At 42.1% G+C, this 19,801-nt stretch overlaps 1 protein-coding gene and 1 long non-coding RNA gene across 2 annotated transcripts in view; both read left to right on the top strand.

The window, feature by feature from the left end:
- The window catches only part of LOC146987500 (uncharacterized), a 20,359-nt gene extending 564 nt beyond the window's left edge, over nt 1-19,795 (top strand). Inside the window, exon 2 of the long non-coding RNA XR_015035929.1 lies at nt 19,676-19,795. This is a non-coding gene — a long non-coding RNA (uncharacterized LOC146987500). The remainder of the gene's footprint in view (nt 1-19,675) is intronic.
- Nucleotides 1-19,801, top strand: part of chd6 (chromodomain helicase DNA binding protein 6) — a 147,616-nt gene that overhangs the window by 30,464 nt on the left and 97,351 nt on the right.

The raw sequence follows: 19,801 nt of genomic DNA, 5'->3' as shown, positions 1-19,801 counted from the left end.
TATTTAGCCTTCTTTGTTTTGATGCTAATGCAGCATTACACTGCAAAAACTCAAGTATCTTAGCAAGAATTTTTGTCTTATTTCTAGTCAAAATGTCATTTCTAGTCAAAACAAATCTCATTCTACTTAAAATAAGACTCATCATATTAAAAGTAGCTTGTTTTTAGACACTTTTTACTTCTTTCAAGCAGATTTTCACTTGGAATAAGTAGAAAAAATCTGACAGTGGAACAAGTTTTTCTTCCTTATTACAAGCACAAAAAACATGCTTTCACTGGCAGATTTTTCTACTTATTTCAAGTGAAGATTTGTTTGAAACAAATGAAAATGATCTAAAAACAAGTTAATTTTTAGGTGATGAGTCTTATTTTAAGTGGAAAGAGATTAGTTTTGGCTAGAAATGAGACATTTTGACAAGAAATAAGAAGGATGTTGAGTTTTTACAGTGTACTATGAGTATTAGTCAGGGTCTTACGCAGAATAAATCAGTCATACAAAGATTAGACTACTGGGGTTTTTTATGGGCCCCACTGGGCGCTGGGCCCCTAGAGTTATCATCACCTTTCTCCCCTAGACAACGGCCCTGCCTGGCATGAACACAGCACTTCTGCTGCGTCAGGTTGGAGGGAAAGTGAAAGTGTCTCAGTGATGGTGAGGTGATGTGGCGCTGCTGCTGATCTGTGGAGACAGATGCTGCTACTGTTGCTGCTGGAAACTGCTTCCCTCACATACAACACATTCTCCGCGCCGTGGCCCCTGGATGAGTCTGTTTTACTTTTTCTTTTTGTGAAATATTTTGGGCTTTGATTGATCTTGTGGACAGAGACGTGTGGCTGTTCAGGGACAAAAATAAAATAGTGGAGAAGAGCTGTTTGTTTGTTTGGGAAAGAGTCTCTGTGAACTCTGGTTGTTGATGTCTGACTCATTCAGGGGCCTGTAATTACCGCTGGTTTGTTCATATGTTTTTAATTTTTACTTTTATCACTGATTCATCTGTGTATTTTCTCTGTTATTAATATTTTAGTCAACAAAAGGTCAGAAACTAGTGGAACATTTCCAGCACCCTTCAGTTACTTTTCTAAAGCATCTTGTTTTGTTCATCCAATAACAACAGATTCATATTTAATGATATAAAATAAACTAAAGTGACATCATGTACTCACATTTTGTAGCTTATTTATATCAATGAATAGTAATACTACTACTACTAATAATAAATAGGCTATACATTTCCAGATCCCAGCAAAACCATATAACCAACTCACCTCCACCTCCAACTCCCTGCCTCTTCTCTCTGTCTTGAAGTTTTTGGAGGTTTAGGTTCAGTTTTTTCTTCTGAACTGACGCTCCTCTAGTGATCTCAGGGTCATAGCCTACTTGTTTTGTGGCATTGCTCCACATTAAAAATATTCTAATATGATAAAAAGAAAGATACAAATAAAACCAAGCATATGCAAAATATAAAATATGCCTGTCAATAGTTACAAAGTGCGTAAATATTCAATATATATTTACCATGGGTGATGAGTTACGGTTCATTTACTGCCTCAGGTCTAAGCCACGTTACCAGCTACACTTTGAACTGCTAACTGCTAACTCTGCTGGAGCCACCACACACACACACACACACACACACACACACACACACACACACACACACACACACACACACACACACACACACACACACACCCTTCACACTGAACTGAGAGCAGCTGTAACAATGCTCTACAAGGTTCAGACTTACAGCAGGTCTCACACTGAGATGATTAATCTGAGTAATTAGCTCGTTTAGCTGCTGCCTCTGAACGCTCCGGAGGAAAAGACTGGAAGTTCAGTTTCTGTGCACGTCTGCATGTGCATTCAATACTGCAAAACAGATCTGATCTCAGAGCAGTAGAAGCTGAGTGGAGGACTGCTCCCTCGCTGCTCCACATGGGACAAGAAACTGTACCTACAAGCTTTATAGCTTCCAGAGACAGTACTCTGCTGTCACCACAGGGGGCAGTCACAGTAACTACTGACCCCTTGCACGTGACGTCACGTTCCACTCGCGGTTCCAGTGCTGGTTCAGAGCCAGAGCCTGACTAGCACCGGGTCTTTGCTTTTCCACCGCTTAAGAACCGGTTATTGGTTCTTAAAACTGGTCCCAAGCACCAACTCCCTGCTGGTCTAGAGCTAAGAACTGGTTATTGGTTCTTATAAAACGGAAAGGTGAAATCCGACGATCTGATTGGTTGTTAGCCGTGGTATAATGAGCATATACCACGGCTACTATTCTAAAGCCTTATCACAGCGTAGGCTATCACTCCGCCTCAGGCACGTATGACTGGTATGAATGGAAGTTGTTGTCATGTATCCATGACAACGGACTGTTGCAGTCCGTAGCCAAAGACAGTTGATGTTTTTTCGATGTTAAAAAACGGACTAAAGTAGTTGAATTCACATGTTTAAGGTGAACTTTGACCTCCGGGGAGGGTTAACAACGGTAGAGGGGACTGAGCAGTGACAGAGCTATTTGGAGCTAACGTCTGGAGAGGTGGGACTATTTTTTTCACAGTGAGGCTATTTTATTGGATAATATGTATTTCTGGTTGAATAAAACTACATGAAATTGATTGTGTATCCCTCTTTCATATTGCCTTTATTGGTAACCGTTTTATAAAAGCAATATATCACTCCAGTCCGTGGTATATGCTCATTATACCACTCTAAGGGGGAACAACGCCCCTTAGCCGTGGTAGAATGAGCATAGACCACGGACTGGAGTGATATATTGCTTAATTAAAACTGGTCTGAAGCACCAACTCCCTGCTGGGCTAGAGCTAAGAACCGGTTAAAACTGGTCTGAAGCACCAAGTCCTTGCTGGGCTAGAGCTAAGAACCGGGGGCTGGCCACTGGCAGCGGGGTTACATGAGCAACAGGACCAGTGTGAAGATATACAGACACGTTATCGATGCCGTTAGAAGTTAGTTTATCTACAGTGTATAGTCGATGTAAACACAGTTGAAGCTAACTAGCTGAGCTACATGCTGTGGCTAACAACAGCTAACGCTCGTATTAAACATAGCACCGTCACAACGTAGTTGCCGCCGGCCGATCGCGGCGATTACAACGAAGACGGCTTCCTGTTTTCTTTTATTTTTCAGCCGGGTTTAATCAGAGAATGATCACTAATTAGACAGACGTCAGGTCAGGTCTTCAACACCCACGGGTCGGACCAGGTTTTAATTTCCAGGTCCGTTAACTGTAGTTAGCAGCAGCAAAGACAGGAGCAGCTGCTGTATGGGGAGTGTGGCACTGACTGACGTTAGCTCCTTAGCAGTGGAAAAACACAGAAAACTGAGATATTCTACGGAGAATAACAAAAAAACAAACAGAATATTGCAACGGATGAGTAGATATTCTATTTAAAATAAGTGATAATGCTGTGAGGTTGTAGTGTGAAGTGATGGAGCCACATTGTTGGACGGCACCATACACAGTACATTATCACTGAGCGCTTTCTGCCGTCCGTCATGGCGTCGCCTCTCGCGTCACGTGATGATTGTGACGTAGCTGCAAGGGGTCAATACATGATGTCACACAGGTAACGTCAGGTCCTTAATGAGAGCAGATGTCACCTCCTCTACAACATTGATGCCGTGCGTTTCCAGCTTTAGGTGTGATGGAGCATATGAAGGCAAAATGCTCCACACGCTGAGAAACCAGGTGAGCAGCAGAGCGCCGTTCGTCTCCCATGAATCAGCAGCTGCCAAGTGAAACTGGGTTTTCTGCACTTCAAGGTGAAGCAGAGAAAAACCTGAATTCTTTTCCGTCTGAGGCTTAGATTCAGTCCCTTTGATCACTGCTGCATACGCACCAAACAGCTGAGACGCCCAACTGCAGCTTCCACCCCCCCCCCCCCCCCCCCCCCCCCCCCCCCCCCCCCCCTCTCTCTTTTACAAGGAAAAACACGGAGGTATTTCTCCTCTCAGCAGGAGTTCCCTCTCTCAGGTTTTTGAAGGATGCTTCCTTTTCCAGACTCATGTACGTAGGCCTGCCCACACTTTCTGGTTTCTGAGAAATAAGTGCATGTCAAATGAGACTTTTCTTTTTTAAAGCAAATAAGCATCTAGCTCATTTGAATCATTTTAATTGCCCTCAGCCTCCATCAGACTTGGCTTGTTTAAAAAAACAAAACAAAGTGATGCAATAAAGAATAGGTAGATTTGATATTAACAGAGCTCTTGGGCTCCACTGTCACCTCCCTGAGACAGTCCCTGTCATGATTCATCGGTGTGATGGAGCCTCTGTCCAGTAACTTTGACAAACAGGGCTGCGTGTGTTTTACTTTATGAGATGATAATAAAGGAGCAGTAAAAGGTCACAGGTGAGTCAGAGGAGTTGCCATGTTACAAACAGACCACAGAGAAGATTTCTAGAAATTCAAGCAGCAGGAGAGAAACATAAAAAACACACATAGATGAGAAATAAAAGGTTAAGGAAAGATGGCCGCAGAGTGAGTTGACGCTTCTCAAGCTCGTCTGCCTGTTGCTGATAAAGTAGCTCTAATAGCCCGTTTTTGGCACTGATCCTGGTGAGCTAGACCTACTGACCCTGCCTGATTCAACCTGTGTCTAAAGATTGTCTCATTATTGCTGGATCTGTTTAAAATCTGCATCTGATACGATGGCGGGAAGCATGAGTCTACAAACGCTGTGGGACGCCATCCAACAAAGCAAGAGGGATATGCTATCCCACTTCGATGCTAAAGTGGACCCTATTCAAATCAGTCTCATCAGCATTCAGAACTCCATGACTATGCTGGGTGAACAGGTCCAGTTACTTGAGCAGCGTGTTGGGGCTAATGAGGATATTGGCCATGAGCTTGTCGTCCGGGTTAAGCAGCTCGAGAAGGACAACGCTTACCTGTTGGATAAAGTCGATGACTTGGAGAACCGGAGCCGCCGCTCAAACCTCCGCTTCGTTGGGGTCCAGGAGACCGCTGAAGGTGACGACATGATCGGCTTCATGTCCCGGCTCATCCCGCAGCTACTGGGGCGAGATGCCTTTCCCACTCCAGTGATCATCGAGAGGGCGCACCGGTCTCCCACTGCCCGTCAAGGTGATCAGGTTGGCCCTCGATCCATCCTGATCAACTTGCTGAACTTTCAGGATAAGGTTAAAATTCTTCGCATTGCCAGGGACAAGAAGATCCTTGAGTTCAAAGGGAAGCGCATCTTCATTTATCCTGATTTCAGCCCTGACCTGACGAGGAGGCGCAGGAGCTTTGATCCAGTCAAACGTAAGCTCCGTGAACTCAATATGAAATACTTCCTCCGTTTCCCCGCCACGCTGTGTGTTACTGTTGATGGCAAACAGCAACGCTTCTTCACCCACAAAGACGCTGAAGCTGTCTTTATGGCCACTTTAAACTCTCCTTGACACCTGAGGTGAAGTTGTTGTCCATGGCTGTCACTAGCAGTGACTGCTATCACTAGCCTAGCGGCTAATGGCTAGCGGCTTCGATTTCCGATTGATGATCCAGTTATCACTACACGTACACGCTGTGACTCTCTCCTACTGACTCTTTTTTTTTTTTTCTCACTTTCTTTTTTTTTTTTTTGTGTGTGACTGATCTTGAGACACATTTTGTGTGTGTTTTCTCAGTTGTCTTTAGGCGCAACAGGTAACTTTTACCTGCCTCTTTCAGTTACACCGTTTGTTTACTTCTGACACTGTGACGTTACTTCCGTTTCCTGCCATGACAGAGACGTCTTTTGTTACTCTGCCCCCTAGCGACAGGTTTTATTTACTACTACTTATGTCATCTGGTTATCTTTGAGCTACATCTTTTTTCCCTCTGCTCAATGCAGACTGTGCTTTGATTTGATGGCCTGCACCTACGCAGTTAGGTTTACTTGCGGAAAGGCTCTGGGACTTGGTCTCTGGGGCTACTGGGCCTTCTTGTTGTATTGTTTATCTTTATTCATTTTCTATTATTTATGTTTGTATCTGTGTCTTGTTGTGTCTGTCCGTCCCACAGTACTTAATGTCTTTTGCAAACTTTACAACCTGGTATGGCATGTACACCTGAGTAGAAACAGTATCACTATGAGTTTTTTCTTCCATAATGGATGAATTTAAGGGATTAAAAATAATTCATATGAACATCAGGAGTCTTTTGCCTAAAATTGACTTACTCCGTGCATGGATTGTTCAACATAAGCCCAACATCATCACACTCTCTGAGACCTGGCTCAATAATAGCACCTCTGATAATGAATTAAATATATCGGGCTATGTACTGTATAGATCTGATAGGTGCTCCAGGGGTGGAGGTGTTGCTATTTACGTTTCCTCTGATCTTGTGAGTGAGCTAATTGTCCCTACAATTGAGCCCTTACATTTTGAAAGCATATTCATTAAGTTAAATTTTCATGTAAATAAATGTCTCACTATTGGTAGCATTTATAGGCCACCCTCATCTCCAGCCGTGTCCTTTAACTCCATGATCTCTACTATTAACTCCATCTCCGGTAGCAATGAATTAATCTTACTCGGGGATTTCAACAAAAATTGGTTGGATAAGTCAGCAGATAAGGAAACAAAATTATTTAATAGTATAAATCTTACCCAACTAATTAAGGAGCCAACCCGTATCACCCCCAGAACACAATCATTGCTTGACTGGATTCTTGTGTCACACCCTGATAGAATCCTAAAGGCTGGTATCATGTCTGACTGCTTCAGTGACCATTCAATCATTTTTTGTGTATGGAAAATTAAATTAGTTAAATTACCCCCTAAGTTAATCAAAATTAGACAATATAAGAAACTGAACTCTGATTTATTTATTAACGATTTGATTAATATTAACTGGGACAGATACCAACTTATACCGAATGTTCAGGATGCTTGGGATTTTCTGTATGATGAATTTACTGATGTTGTTGATAGACATGCACCTTGGAGAACTGTCAAAGTCAAGGGCAAACATCTCCCATGGATCAACTCTGATCTTATAAGTCTCTTTAGAGAGAGGGACAAAGCGTGGGCAACTTATCGTCGAACTCGTGACAATGCTGATTGGGAAGTGTACCGGCAACTACGTAACATGAGCAAAACAAAAACACGGAACGCAAAATCCAACTACTATAAAGAATCTCTCACATCTAACTTTAAGAATCCTAAACAATTCTGGAATCAAATTAAAACCATTATCAATACATCAGATAAACACTCTATTAATAAAATAAGAGCTGATGACACTATAATCCATGATTCACCAACTATTGCCCAAACTTTCAATCAGCACTTCTCGACTGTATGTTCCTCACTGCTACCTGAATCTAATATTATATCCTCCTCTAGCCATATTTCAGCCTGTCCCAGTTCTAGTTCCTTTTCATTTAGGAAAATCTCACCATTAGAAGTTCTGAATGCCATCAATGACCTGAAGGTGAATAGCAGTCCAGGACTTGATGGTTTAGAGAACAGGTATATTAAGTTAGCTTCCCATGTTCTAATATATCCACTTGCTGATCTATTTAACCTTTCATTGTCCACCTGTGAGATACCAGCTGTTTGGAAATGTGCTCGCATCACCCCACTCCATAAAGGAGGCGATGTACTTGACCCCAATAATTACAGACCAATCTCTATCATATGTTCCATCGCTAAAGTATTCGAAAAGTTAATTTATAATCAACTTTCTCACTATCTCACAATTAACAATATATTAACTCCTTTCCAGTCGGGTTTCAGGTCGAACTATTCAACAACAACTGCTCTTTTGAAATTTACAAATGATGTGTTTTCTGCTGCTGAAAATGGTGAACTCACTGGTGCAATCTTTATTGATTTAAGTAAAGCTTTTGATTTTGTTGATCGTTATTTTTTATTAGACAAACTGTACAATATTGGTCTCTCTCTCAATGCAGTCCAGTGGTTTAGCTCTTACCTTCACAACAGAAAACAGTGTGTTGTCTTAAATGGATATCAATCTGATTTTCTTACTCAACAATGTGGTGTCCCTCAGGGGTCAACTCTTGGCCCACTTCTATTTTCGATCTATGTAAATAATCTCCCAACAAGTCTTACTAAATGCCGTGTTCAACTTTATGCTGATGACACCGTCATATATACATCCCAGTCTGACATAACTCAAATTCAGTCCTCCCTTCAGTCCGATTTTATTTCTGTCCAGGAATGGTTGTCTTGTAATAAACTCCTTCTTAACAAATCAAAATCCTATATTATGATATTTGGTACCAGACAAAAACTTAAATCCATCCCTGGTTCTTGTGTTATAAATTGTAATGACGGCTCTCCACTGCATAAAGTTGACACCTTCAAATATCTCGGTGTTTGGCTAGACTCTGAACTTACTTTTAAATCTCACATTAATCATCTTTTACGCAAAGTCAATTTTGGGATTAATATGTTGTATCGTTCTCGTACTTGTTTCTCATTTAATGTACGTAAGAAAACTGGCCACTCAACTTATACTCCCAATTATAGATTATTGTGATGTTATATATCAAAGTGCCCATAAATCAGACCTTGCCTCACTCAACATAGCCTATAACAGACTCTGTAGATTTGTCCTTGGATGTCCTTTTCTTACTCATCACTGCACAATGTACACTAGACTCAACTGGCCAACATTGAACATGAGAAGACACATGCACTGGTTACAGCTGATATACAAATGTATTTATTTTAATTACCCATCCTATCTACAGCAGTATCTTATACCATATACAACAAGTTATCATATCAGACATTCATCGCAGCCCTTTTTTTCTGTTCCCAATGTCATTAAATCATTTGGTAGAAGAGCTTTTATGTTTAAAGCACCTGCAGATTGGAACAACCTTCCTGCTAATATCAGATCCAGTTCCTCTCTTGGTATTTTCAAGCATGCTTTGTCTTCTCATCTCATGGTGACCTGTTCCTGTTTTCACTGAAGACGCATTTCTGATTTGTTGATCTGTTACTTATCATTATATACTGTCATTTTAGTCCCAGTGTTGACCTTTGTGGCCCTACTATGGTTGTTTTGTTTTGTTTTGTCCCAATGTAGTTACAATAACTGTGGTTTGTCCTTGTTTGTACTATTGTTCTTGTCTTTTGGTTTGCTTGTTTTGTTTGTTTATTTGTCTGTTTGTTTTTCTATATTGTTGAGAACATGTTTGTCTGTTGAATCTATGTTTGTCTATATGTTTGGACCCCCTCGAAAACGAGATGATACATCTCAAGGGGTTTTATCCAAATAAACAAATTTCAGAAAAAAAAATTTATGTAGAACTGAGATGTACGTAGCTCAATGTTGGTCCTCAGATTGGTGTTGAAATATAGGCTAAGGCATATGTATGTAACTTTCCCACCTTAAAATGTCTGAAAACAGCTTGTGTTACATGTGTTGTTGATAGACTTTTGTATACCTTCTGGTTCTCATAATGTATTTGAACCAGATGGAGGTTATACTCTGTTACTGTGGGTTATGGAGAGGATGACACCTCGTCTCTTAGCTGCTAGTGAAAACCTCCTTTAACACTAATGCTGACTAAATGACACCAAACCCCATGATGCAATGCTGCTCCATGACATCATCCAACACTGTCCTTTGTTATTGTTCTGGCTGAAAAATGAGAAAAACAAGAGAAAAAAACAAGAAAGGTTCAGGAACAGTTCTGAACTGGAAACATCTGCACAGATTCAGGACTCAGGAGCGGGAGTTCTGGATGTTTTTGGGAAAAGAAACAACGTCAACCAGTCAGTTTAACTGATTGATATTTAGATGACTGTTCCTTTAAATAACTGAAGGTGTGTCCGTGTCTGTCTGACGTGTTCACACAGTTGTTGTCGTGTCTCCATCTGGATTCAGTTCATGTCTCTGCTAAAGACTCTCACAGTTACTGAAGCCCCTGGTGTGAAGCACTGAGTCACATCAGTAGCAGAGAGCTGGTTGAAGTCAAAATGTTCATGTTTTTAAAATCAACTTAATTCCAGTCTTAAAGGACAATTCCAGGCAAATTCAACTCGGGGCTGTATGTTCCTATCATTTTAGGTCTAAAAGAAGGAATCTGAAGATTTTCAGTTTAATGTCTCCTGTTTTGCGGTAGTTGCGTCTGTCCCCGCATCGCCATGGCAGCAATGAATGGGAGTGGATGTAAGTTCTGCTGTTTAGGCTGTTTACATCCCTCAAAGCCACAGACAGCGTCAGATGGAGACTCAAACATGCACCCAGAAGTTTATTTACTTCAAGCAAGCCGACATGTTTGTAAAACTAGATCTAATTCAAAGTCTCCCGGAGTCTCGCGCGAGCCCGAAGTTGCAGTGTTGGTGTGTTCAGGTGCAGTGGGAAAAGCTACCGTTTGTGTCATAAACACAGGAACATGACACAAACGGTAGCTTTTCCCACTGCACCTGAACACACCAGCACTGCAACTGGGGCTGTGTTCGAAATCATCCACTCACTCACTCACTCCCTATCCACTACATCATGTATATGATATAGTGGACTACATCATGTACACGATGTAGGGAACGACGGGAGGAGAATTCGGACACTAGACGGTAATTTTCTGGACGTGGTTGTATCAGCTGATGCGCCAGGTGTTAGCGTGTTAGCATGTTAGCCTACTGCTGTGACGGAAGCAGACGCGCCGAGAATCATGTAAACAAACCATGGATGTATGAAACAAACCGGACACATAAAAAATAAAATAAGAAAAACCAGACACTTGCGGGAACATTTTAGGATGTGATTCTGTGTGGTTGTGTTACTCGGACAATAAACTGTTGAAATATCGGAAGTTTGGTTTGGTAAACTACTGTTGTGTGTCCCGACCGTGAGCCGTTAGCGGCTCTGTGGCTATTAGCTTAGCTTGTCAGATCATACATATTCTACTCCAGTTTCTTTATCAGATTGATTTAATGCTGCCTGTTAATGTTGGGATGCTGCTGCCCAACTCCTGCTGCTCAGGCAAACGGAGCCAAGGCAAATACGTCTGAGGAGTTTTTTTGGTAAATTGCCTAAATAAATCGTAGCTAACATGCTAATTAGCTTCCTCTTCTTCTCTGGCAAAACACGACCGCATTGCATTGTGGGATACGGGAGTAGAAAGTAGTGTACATCGCTTGTTCACTCAATTTAGCGGTGCATTGTGGGTGTTTTGTCATCCACTACATAGTGGATTAAATTAATCGCGGAGAATTCGAACAACACTACAAAATGGCGAACACACTATATAGTGCACTACATCCGTGATAGGGGGAGATTTACAACACAGCCTGGGTCTCGCGCGAGACTCCGGGAGACTTTGAATTAGATCTAGTTTTACAAACATGTCGGCTTGCTTGAAGTAAATAAACTTCTGGGTGCATGTTTGAGTCTCCATCTGACGCTGTCTGTGGCTTTGAGGGATGTAAACAGCCTAAACAGAAGAACTTACATCCACTCCCATTCATTGCTGCCGTGGCGATGCGGGGACAGACGCAACTACCACAAAACAGGAGACATTAAACTGAAAACCTTCAGATTCCTTCTTTTAGACCTAAAATGATATGAAAATACACCCCCGAGTTGAATTGTCCTTTAACCAGCGCTCATGTGTGGCTGCTGCACTGGAGTGGTGATGGTGTTTATGTATCTGAACCTGAGCAGGATAAAGAGACTGTTGTTGTTTATTTGTAGTTCAGTGTCGCTGTTTGATGACATCACACCGGACTGTTGTTGTTGTTGTTGTTGTAAATGCATTTAACCTATTTCCACCGAGCCGAGCAGAGACAGAGACAGAGAGTCACAGTGTGTGTGTGTGTGTGTGTGTGTGTGTGTGTGTGTGTGTGTTAGTCAGGTACCAGGTGCTGTTAGCCTAGCATGAGTGTTAGCCACATGTCTATCAGGCTGCTATAGGCCTCGTATCTGTATCTGAGAGGCCACGGCAGCATCGATGAGACTGCAGAGCTCCTGGTCTATATTCGTGACAGAGACACAGATACTGTGTGTGTGTGTGTGTGTGTGTGTGTGTGTGTGTGTGTGTGTGTGTGTGTGTGTGTGTGTGTGTGCGTGCGCTTGTTTGTGAGGCAGTATTATTGATTCATAGGCAGTGTGATTGCAGGCAGCCTCCCTCAGCTGGGCTGCTACACTGCAGCACGTCACTGGAGGCTCTGTGTGTGTGTGTGTGTGTGTGTGTGTGTGTGTGTTTTTCATGCACGTAGTCATCCATGTAAGCACATTGAGCCGTGAAGCTTGGAAACGTGTGTGTGTGTCCTTGTGTGTGTTTAAATCATGTATGTGTATGTAGTCAGACATGTAAGCACATTGAGCCGTGACGTGTCAGTGTGGGAGTGAAGGAGAAACTCTGTGTGTGTGTGTGTGTGTGTGTGTGTGTGTGTGTGTGTGTGTGTGTGTGTGTGTGTGTGTAGGCTGCAGTTGCTGGGTTGTTGTGGAGATGGATGGCAGCAGCAGCAGCAGCAGCAGCAGCAGCAGCAGCAGCAGCAGCAGCAGCTCGGGTCATTAGCTCCTGAGCCTGCGTTAGCTTAGCGCCTAATTTTAGCTGGTAGGTTGCTACCTGAGTGGTGTTCTGTCCACATGATGCTTTCATCTCATTGTAGAACAAGTTATTGGATTTGATTTAGTTCATATATATATATTTAGTACATATATGTTCAATCTGTTCTGTCCTGGTCGTCTCGTATCACCACTGTGTTTGCCTTGTCTGTCTTTGACATGTGGAGCTGAGATGTGTGACCTCAGATCAGTTCCTGCAGATGTTTCTCCGCCATGTTCCAGAGATGATCAGGATGCAGTGTTGGTGTTGACTCTTTTCGTGGCCGACCAAAATAACTCTCCCACCCCTCCTTGGCCAGAAGTTTTTACACATTTGTTTAAAGGGATAGTAGCATTTTTGTTAAATTGGGGTTGTATGATCTCCAAATAGCCCCTAAGTACTTTAATTGCAGTAGAAGACTCTCTGCACTCCTCCCGTTAGCAACGCCAGCCCATAATAGCCCTGCCCAGAGATTTACAACATACAATGTTGTGAACAGACCCAAAGAAACGGCCTATTTTCACGGCCTAAAAGAGGTTTTACCTGAAAAAAAATACACAGTTCCATTGTTCACTATAATATTCAGGTAAAACCTCTTTTAGGCCGTGAAAATAGGCCGTTTCTTTGGGTCCATTCACAACACTGTATGTTGTAAATCTCTGGGCAGGGCTATTATGGGCTGGCGTTGCTAACGGGAGGAGTGCAGAGAGTCTTCTACTGCAATTAAAGTACTTAGGGGCTATTTGTAGATCATACAACCACACTTTAAAAAAAATGCTACTATCCCTTTAAAGAGACCCAGAGGAGTTTGCTTTTGGTTATAAAAGAGTCTCATATTAATGTGGATGAATCTACGTTACCACTTGTTAACGGGTCCATTTTCGATAAATATATCGTTTTGTCTTTATAGTTATTTAGTTATTATTATTTAGTGGTGGACTCGCCCAGCGTTTCCTACTGCCACACACACACACACACACACTGGTCATGGGAATAACGCTGCTGAATCGCTGTTTATGGTCGGAACTACGACGGTATCTGATCGTCGTCGAACCTCGAACTTTCATTCTTGATTCATGAAAACATTCTTGGCAAATGTTTTCGCTTTCAGCCGTCTTGCGCCGGTCCAAGAATTTCACCGTGCGTGCGGAGGCTCATGGGAAATGTAGTGTGAAAACACTTCGCTTTCCAAAACTCCTCATAGTCCCTTTTAGTTTAAATAATACAAAACCTTCTTTTAGTCCTTGTCCCAGGTTGTCCTTAATAACAGCATCAGAAAGCTAAGTTACATCACAGCATCTATACAGTAGAAAGCTAAAAATAAGTGAAATATACATTTAAAAATATATGGTCACAGTGTTATAAAGCTGATTTTACATCTGCACATTATAGAGAAATAGTGCAGATGTTTAAATTGAGTGTTTTTATTACTGCAGGACCACACACCTGTTCCTACTGTTCATCAATGACACCTCTGTTCTTTTTGATGTAGAGCTTGATCAGACAGACAGGATCTAATCAGTTCATCTGCTGCTGTTGCTGCTTCTCTGTATGTTGTTGTCTGTCTGTAGGATTTATTCACATATACAGCGTTTAAAATGGGCTCAGCACTGAGATCTGTTGTTGCCCCCACAACGTGAGAAATGAGTAGAAATCACCGTCTTCTACTAGAGCAAACAGACGTTTCACTGTCAGGTCGCTCTGACTCTGATAAGCAGATAAAGAAATTCTCCTACAAAGGAGTGAGGTCACATGAGAGCACGCAGGATGCTAAGAATCATTTTCCTTCACAATAAGAGCACAGTGAGAACCTGCAGTGATCACAACACAGAACATGAAAATACAGATTCAGACACAACGATGTCGGATGTGATGAAGACAATAGTGTGCTGTGCTCACTCTCAGAGCAAAATGAATGTGTTTGACAGAATAGTCAGTCGGGGGTGATGGGGGTGGATGGGTGAGACGTTGTGATGGTGAGATCAGATGAATGTCAACAATCTGTCGTTGGAGTTTGTGTCATTGCATCTGCAAGAATGAGGATACAGAAACATATTTAATGTCTAAATATTCCAGTTAATGGACTCCTTCTCTTTGTGTCATGGGTAGGGATGTCACAATTACTTGTTTTCACAATTAATCGCGGTATTAAACGCCACAATTAATTAATCAATCGTAAAGATTCTTAAATACCGTCACTTTCCAAAAAAGATGATTTTGGAAACACAGAGGCAGATGTGCACCAAAGTGAAGGTAAATGTAAGAAATACTGGTCAATTTACCTTTAACGTAACATGGTAGAAATTTAAATGTTAGCGTCTCATTTGTGATAAAAAACAAACATTTAAAATAAACTTAAACATTTGGTATAGATGACAATGATCTGAATATTTAAAACACTTCCCCTGGAGGATTAATAATTGGTTACATATGAATAGTAGATACTTAAAATATTTAGTGTAAAGATTTGTAATGTAATTATATTTTGACTGTGTTTGATTTTACACATCCATATGTTGTGAAATTAATTAGGCTAATGCGTAATAATCGTGATAATCGTAATACCGTGATTATTTCTCTGACAATAATCGTACAAAGAAAATCTCTAATGGTGACATCCCTAGTCATGGGCAAAATGTTAGAATCAGTGATGAGAATGAGGTCGAGGTGTTCACTCCACTTCCTCTGTTAGAATAGTTTATAGGATGTTAACGGAGGTTGAAGAACGTTGCTTGTCCTTTCTGTGTCAGGTGAAGTTTTTTGCGATCATGCTAATGTGGCCTAGTTGGCGAGCGGTGATTGTGTTGTTCCTGTGGCCTAGTTTCCTCCGTGTCCTTCATCGCTCCTGCTGTGGAGGATTCACTTCCTTTTTTCTTCTGTGTTTTCGATTGAAAAACAACTGATGATGAAAAAAAAATATCATCTTCATGAAGTTATGTTGCTATGAATAATCAATAACTCCTGGTTAGTCCTGAGGAAACCTTTAAAGAAAGCAGGTCAGAAGAAGAAGCCCAGCTGGGCCTGGTTGAAACTCAACTGAATGGTCCCTGGCTCCAAAACACACCTGTTTATTTCTATTCACACAGGAAGTGAGATCTGACCAGATGTGGTAACTGGAGGCACCGTTTCAATCAGCTGGAACAGAAACAGTATTGTGATCGATCACAGATGAATACCAGGTGAGACCAGGTGTGGGTCCACTGCTCAGGTTAGAGGCTCTGTTGACAGGGGTTGGGTCGTCTAGCGGTCCGGTTTGCTGCCATCTGTCAGATTAAAGTCAGTTTGAAGTGAGTTTTCAGAGGCAGAGGAGGGAGCAGGAGTGTTCAGATGTTAATCTGATCCTCTGTTGGAGATTTGATTTTTTTTTTTTTTTTTTAAATCTGTTCTCTTCACAGCAAAATCTTCAAGACGGCCTCAGATGAAAGTGGATCTTTGTGAATTTGTTCAAAAAGCTTATCTGCGTTTGTTAAACACTTTCACATGTTTTTCTCTCCGCTGTTTTTAAATGAGTTCAATAGTAAATTGTGTGATTCACCAAATAACTGACTGTGACAGGAAGTCACTACTTTTTAAAGAAAGGCCCAATTCCAATTCTGTTTTTCATCCCTACCCCTACCCCTAGCCCTACCCCTACCCCTACCCCTACCCCTAGCCCTACCCCTAGCCCTTAACCCTTGCCCTTGAAACGGAGCTACAAGGAGTAGGGTTGAAAGTCAACCCCTATGAATTGGGACACCACTTCAACAATCACATGCGTCATCAGTCGTCTCTGCTGCTTTCACATAAGCAGACCTGACGAGTTTTTGCCACAAATCCTCTATTCAGAACCACGTTAACTTAATAAAATAAAATAAAATTTAATGCAGACTGATCGGTTCATTGTAAAACATTTATTTATTGATGTAAATGTGGTGATTTCTGTATGTAGGCTACAGATCCCCCAGGCAGTGCTGCTCCTGTGTCCAAAACACATGAAGCTTCACTTTTAATTCAAACAAATTAATGCGACAATTGTTACATTTCATCAATGAGACCAGCATTTATCTCCTAAAAAGAATGTAACTACGCGGCGGTAAACCTTTAAAACCCTGCGGGTAAGTTAATTAGCGGTCGTCTTTTCTCCCGGGATGACGACGGAGGTTGGCCGGCTGACCAGCTCTCTGGACGGGTGGTGTCTCCGTGACGAGCCGTTGATCTGCTCCACAGGTGGAGGCTCCAACGTGGAGCTTCACTTCTCCCAAAAACATCGGAGCAAACGTCTAAACAGCCTCATGTGGATAAACCCACCGCACATTGGGATCTAAACAGCTACTTTCTCTCATGAAAACATATTAAAACTTAACAAAATGACGTAATAACAGCGCTACAGTGAGAAATAAAACAGCTGCCGGTTGCCGCAAGATGCATTCTGGGAAACTTTGCCATAGCCCTCGGTCCGTAGTGTGCCCCTGAAAAATCTCCCTTTCGAGGGCGAGATAGCCAGACCACTTCCCCCTAACCCTCGTCTGAACCAGAATTGGGACACCCCTACCACTTCACGTGAACGCGCAAAACGAAGGGTTAGGGCCAAGGGCTCTAGGGCTAAGGGGGGGACTGGAATTCACCCAAAGACTCTGAGTCCCTGTCGCCCTCTGTCTCTGTCTCTGTCTCTGTCTCTGTCTCTGTCTCTGTCTCTGTCTCTGCCCTGACCTTGACTCACTTTGACCAGAGTGAAGGTGGGAGGAGCTGGAGCAGCAAGAGTTAATGGTGTTTTCACGCCAATAAATCACCTGTCTTTCTTAAGGCATATCTATCACAAAAATAGAAGATGCAGGAGAAACGACAGGAAGAGAAACCTGACATCATGTCACAGTAAAATTTTCAAATTATTTTTTATTCCTCAATTTATTAAGTGAAGATCCGGATGAAGCGGAGGAAGATGGATGGATGGAAGCTGCTCTGTGCAAAAAGGTTTCAGGATCAGTGGATATATATTAGGGATGTCACGATTATAGATTTTCTTTGTACGATTATTGTCAGAGAAATAATCACGGTATTACGATTATCACGCATTAATTAATTTCACAACATATGGATGTGTAAAATCAAACACAGTCAAAATATAATTACATTACAAATCTTTACACTAAATATTTTAAGTATCTACTATTCATATGTAACCAATTATTAATCCTCCAGGGGAAGTGTTTTAAATATTCAGATCATTGTCATCTATACCAAATGTTTAAGTTTATTTTAAATGTTTGTTTTTTATCACAAATGAGACGCTAACATTTAAATTTCTACCATGTTACGTTAAAGGTAAATTGACCAGTATTTCTTACATTTACCTTCACTTTTGTGCACATCTGCCTCTGTGTTTCCAAAATAATCTTTTTTGGAAAGTGACGGTATTTAAGAATCTTTACGATTAATTAATTGTGGCGTTTAATACCGCGATTAATTGTGAAAACAAGTAGTTGTGACATCCCTAATATATATGAATGCCTGGTGCGTTCAGGTCATTTCACGTGTGTAGATTTACAGTACATTTGTAGAGAGCAGGTGAAATAAAATGCCACATCTCCTTCAACACTTCACTGTTCTGCTCTGGTCTGGTTCCTCTGGTTCATTTTTTTTTTTTTTTTGGCTTTTTGCCTTTATTCGATAGTCCACAGTAGAGACAGACAGGAAAGGGGGAGGCAGAGAGAGGGGGGAATGACATGCAGGAAAGGTCTGCCCGACGCGGGATTCGAACCGGGGCCGCCTGCGGTGAGGACTGTAGCCTCTCACACCTACAGAGTGAACTCCTCTGTAGTTTAATATTTGCTCATTTGAGGACGTAGTAGATATTTGTGTTCTGTCTTTGTGTCCTCGCTGAGTCACTGAGATTAAAGCTGATCTACAGTAGTTGATGCTGGATTTCTGTCTTTCTGAGACACTGAGAGATCCCACATCACAGCTGCAACAGTTTGATTTAGCGTGAAGTGTTTTTTCGGTCCTGATCACCTCTGAACCGAGGTCATTAAAGTTGAAGTAAGGGATATATTTGTGTTAATCTAAGTCTTAAATAGTTGTATCTTCCGACAGCAATCACTTCTATAGAGTGTTTGGTCTGAAACACGGGTCTGTCAGTCACTCTGCTCTGCTCTGAGCCCAGGAGAAAACTTTCCTTGTATCCTACAAGTTTTATCCAATGAGGAGAGAGAACGGCATAAAGGGGCAGTCCTCTCTGTGTGTGCAGCCAAGGGATGCGCCTGAATGTGGTGACGTAGGACGGACGTTATGGTGCGTTCAAGGCAACTCGTAACTGGTGTTTTTCTGACCTGTGAAGTGGTACCAGTTCGATCTGGTACGAGTTCACGGGTCAGAAGTTACGAGTGGCCGTTATAGTGACTTTCACAGGTAAAACAGGTCGGAGAAACACGAGTGGGTTGCCTGGAACGCTACAAAGTCGTAAGTCGTGACTTGAAGCTGTAATTTACGGTTTCAAAAGCCTGCCTGGAACGCAGCATTAGCCAAAACCACCGGATCGCTTACTGAAGCTTTAAATAAGGATGTTATTTGAGCTGAACGATATGCAAAAAAAAGAAAAGAAAAAAGGCAGATGATGATCTGCAGGTCAGAGCTTCACAGCAATGATGAATAAATATTTATACTGAGGTCAGATCATCACTATATAGATCATTGTAAATTCCCTCTCACTCACTGTTTTGGTCAAAAAGCACAGAAACAAAGCACTTGTTCAGTCAGACCCAATTACAGGACGAAACACAATCATCATGGTCACTGATGTTGTGACACATACTGTACAAGTGAGACATGGACAGACAGACAGGTGGACAGAGAGACAGGTGGACAGACAGACGGGTGGACAGACAGACAGGTGGACAGACAGACAGGTGGACAGACGCAGGTGAATCTTCAGATGTTAACATCAGATACAGACCTGGAGTCAGTCCATCCATCCATCACACAGACAATCAGGAGCCGCTGGCAACGAAAGGGTTACCATGGTGACCATGTGTTTACGTCCGCCTCCCTGCTCCCCGCAGCTTTGGCACAGAGAGCCAGTTTCCATGGCAACGGCCCCGATACCACCCCCACCCCCCCAACCCCCAACCCCCCATTCCCAAACCAACAGGCCGTTGAGCTCGCTGTGTGTGTGTGTGTGTGTGTGTGTGTGTGTGTGTGTGTGTGTGTGTGTGGGTGTGTGTGTGTGTGTGTGTGTGTGTGTGTGTGTGTGTGTGTGTGTGTGTGTGTGTGTGTGTGTGTGTGT

This window comes from Trachurus japonicus, chromosome 5, assembly GCF_045865225.1.
Source record: "Trachurus japonicus isolate A0001 chromosome 5, Traja_1.0".
Taxonomy (NCBI): domain Eukaryota; kingdom Metazoa; phylum Chordata; class Actinopteri; order Carangiformes; family Carangidae; genus Trachurus; species Trachurus japonicus.
Note: the sequence above shows the minus strand (reverse complement) of the source record. Positions and strands in the feature narration are given on the sequence as shown.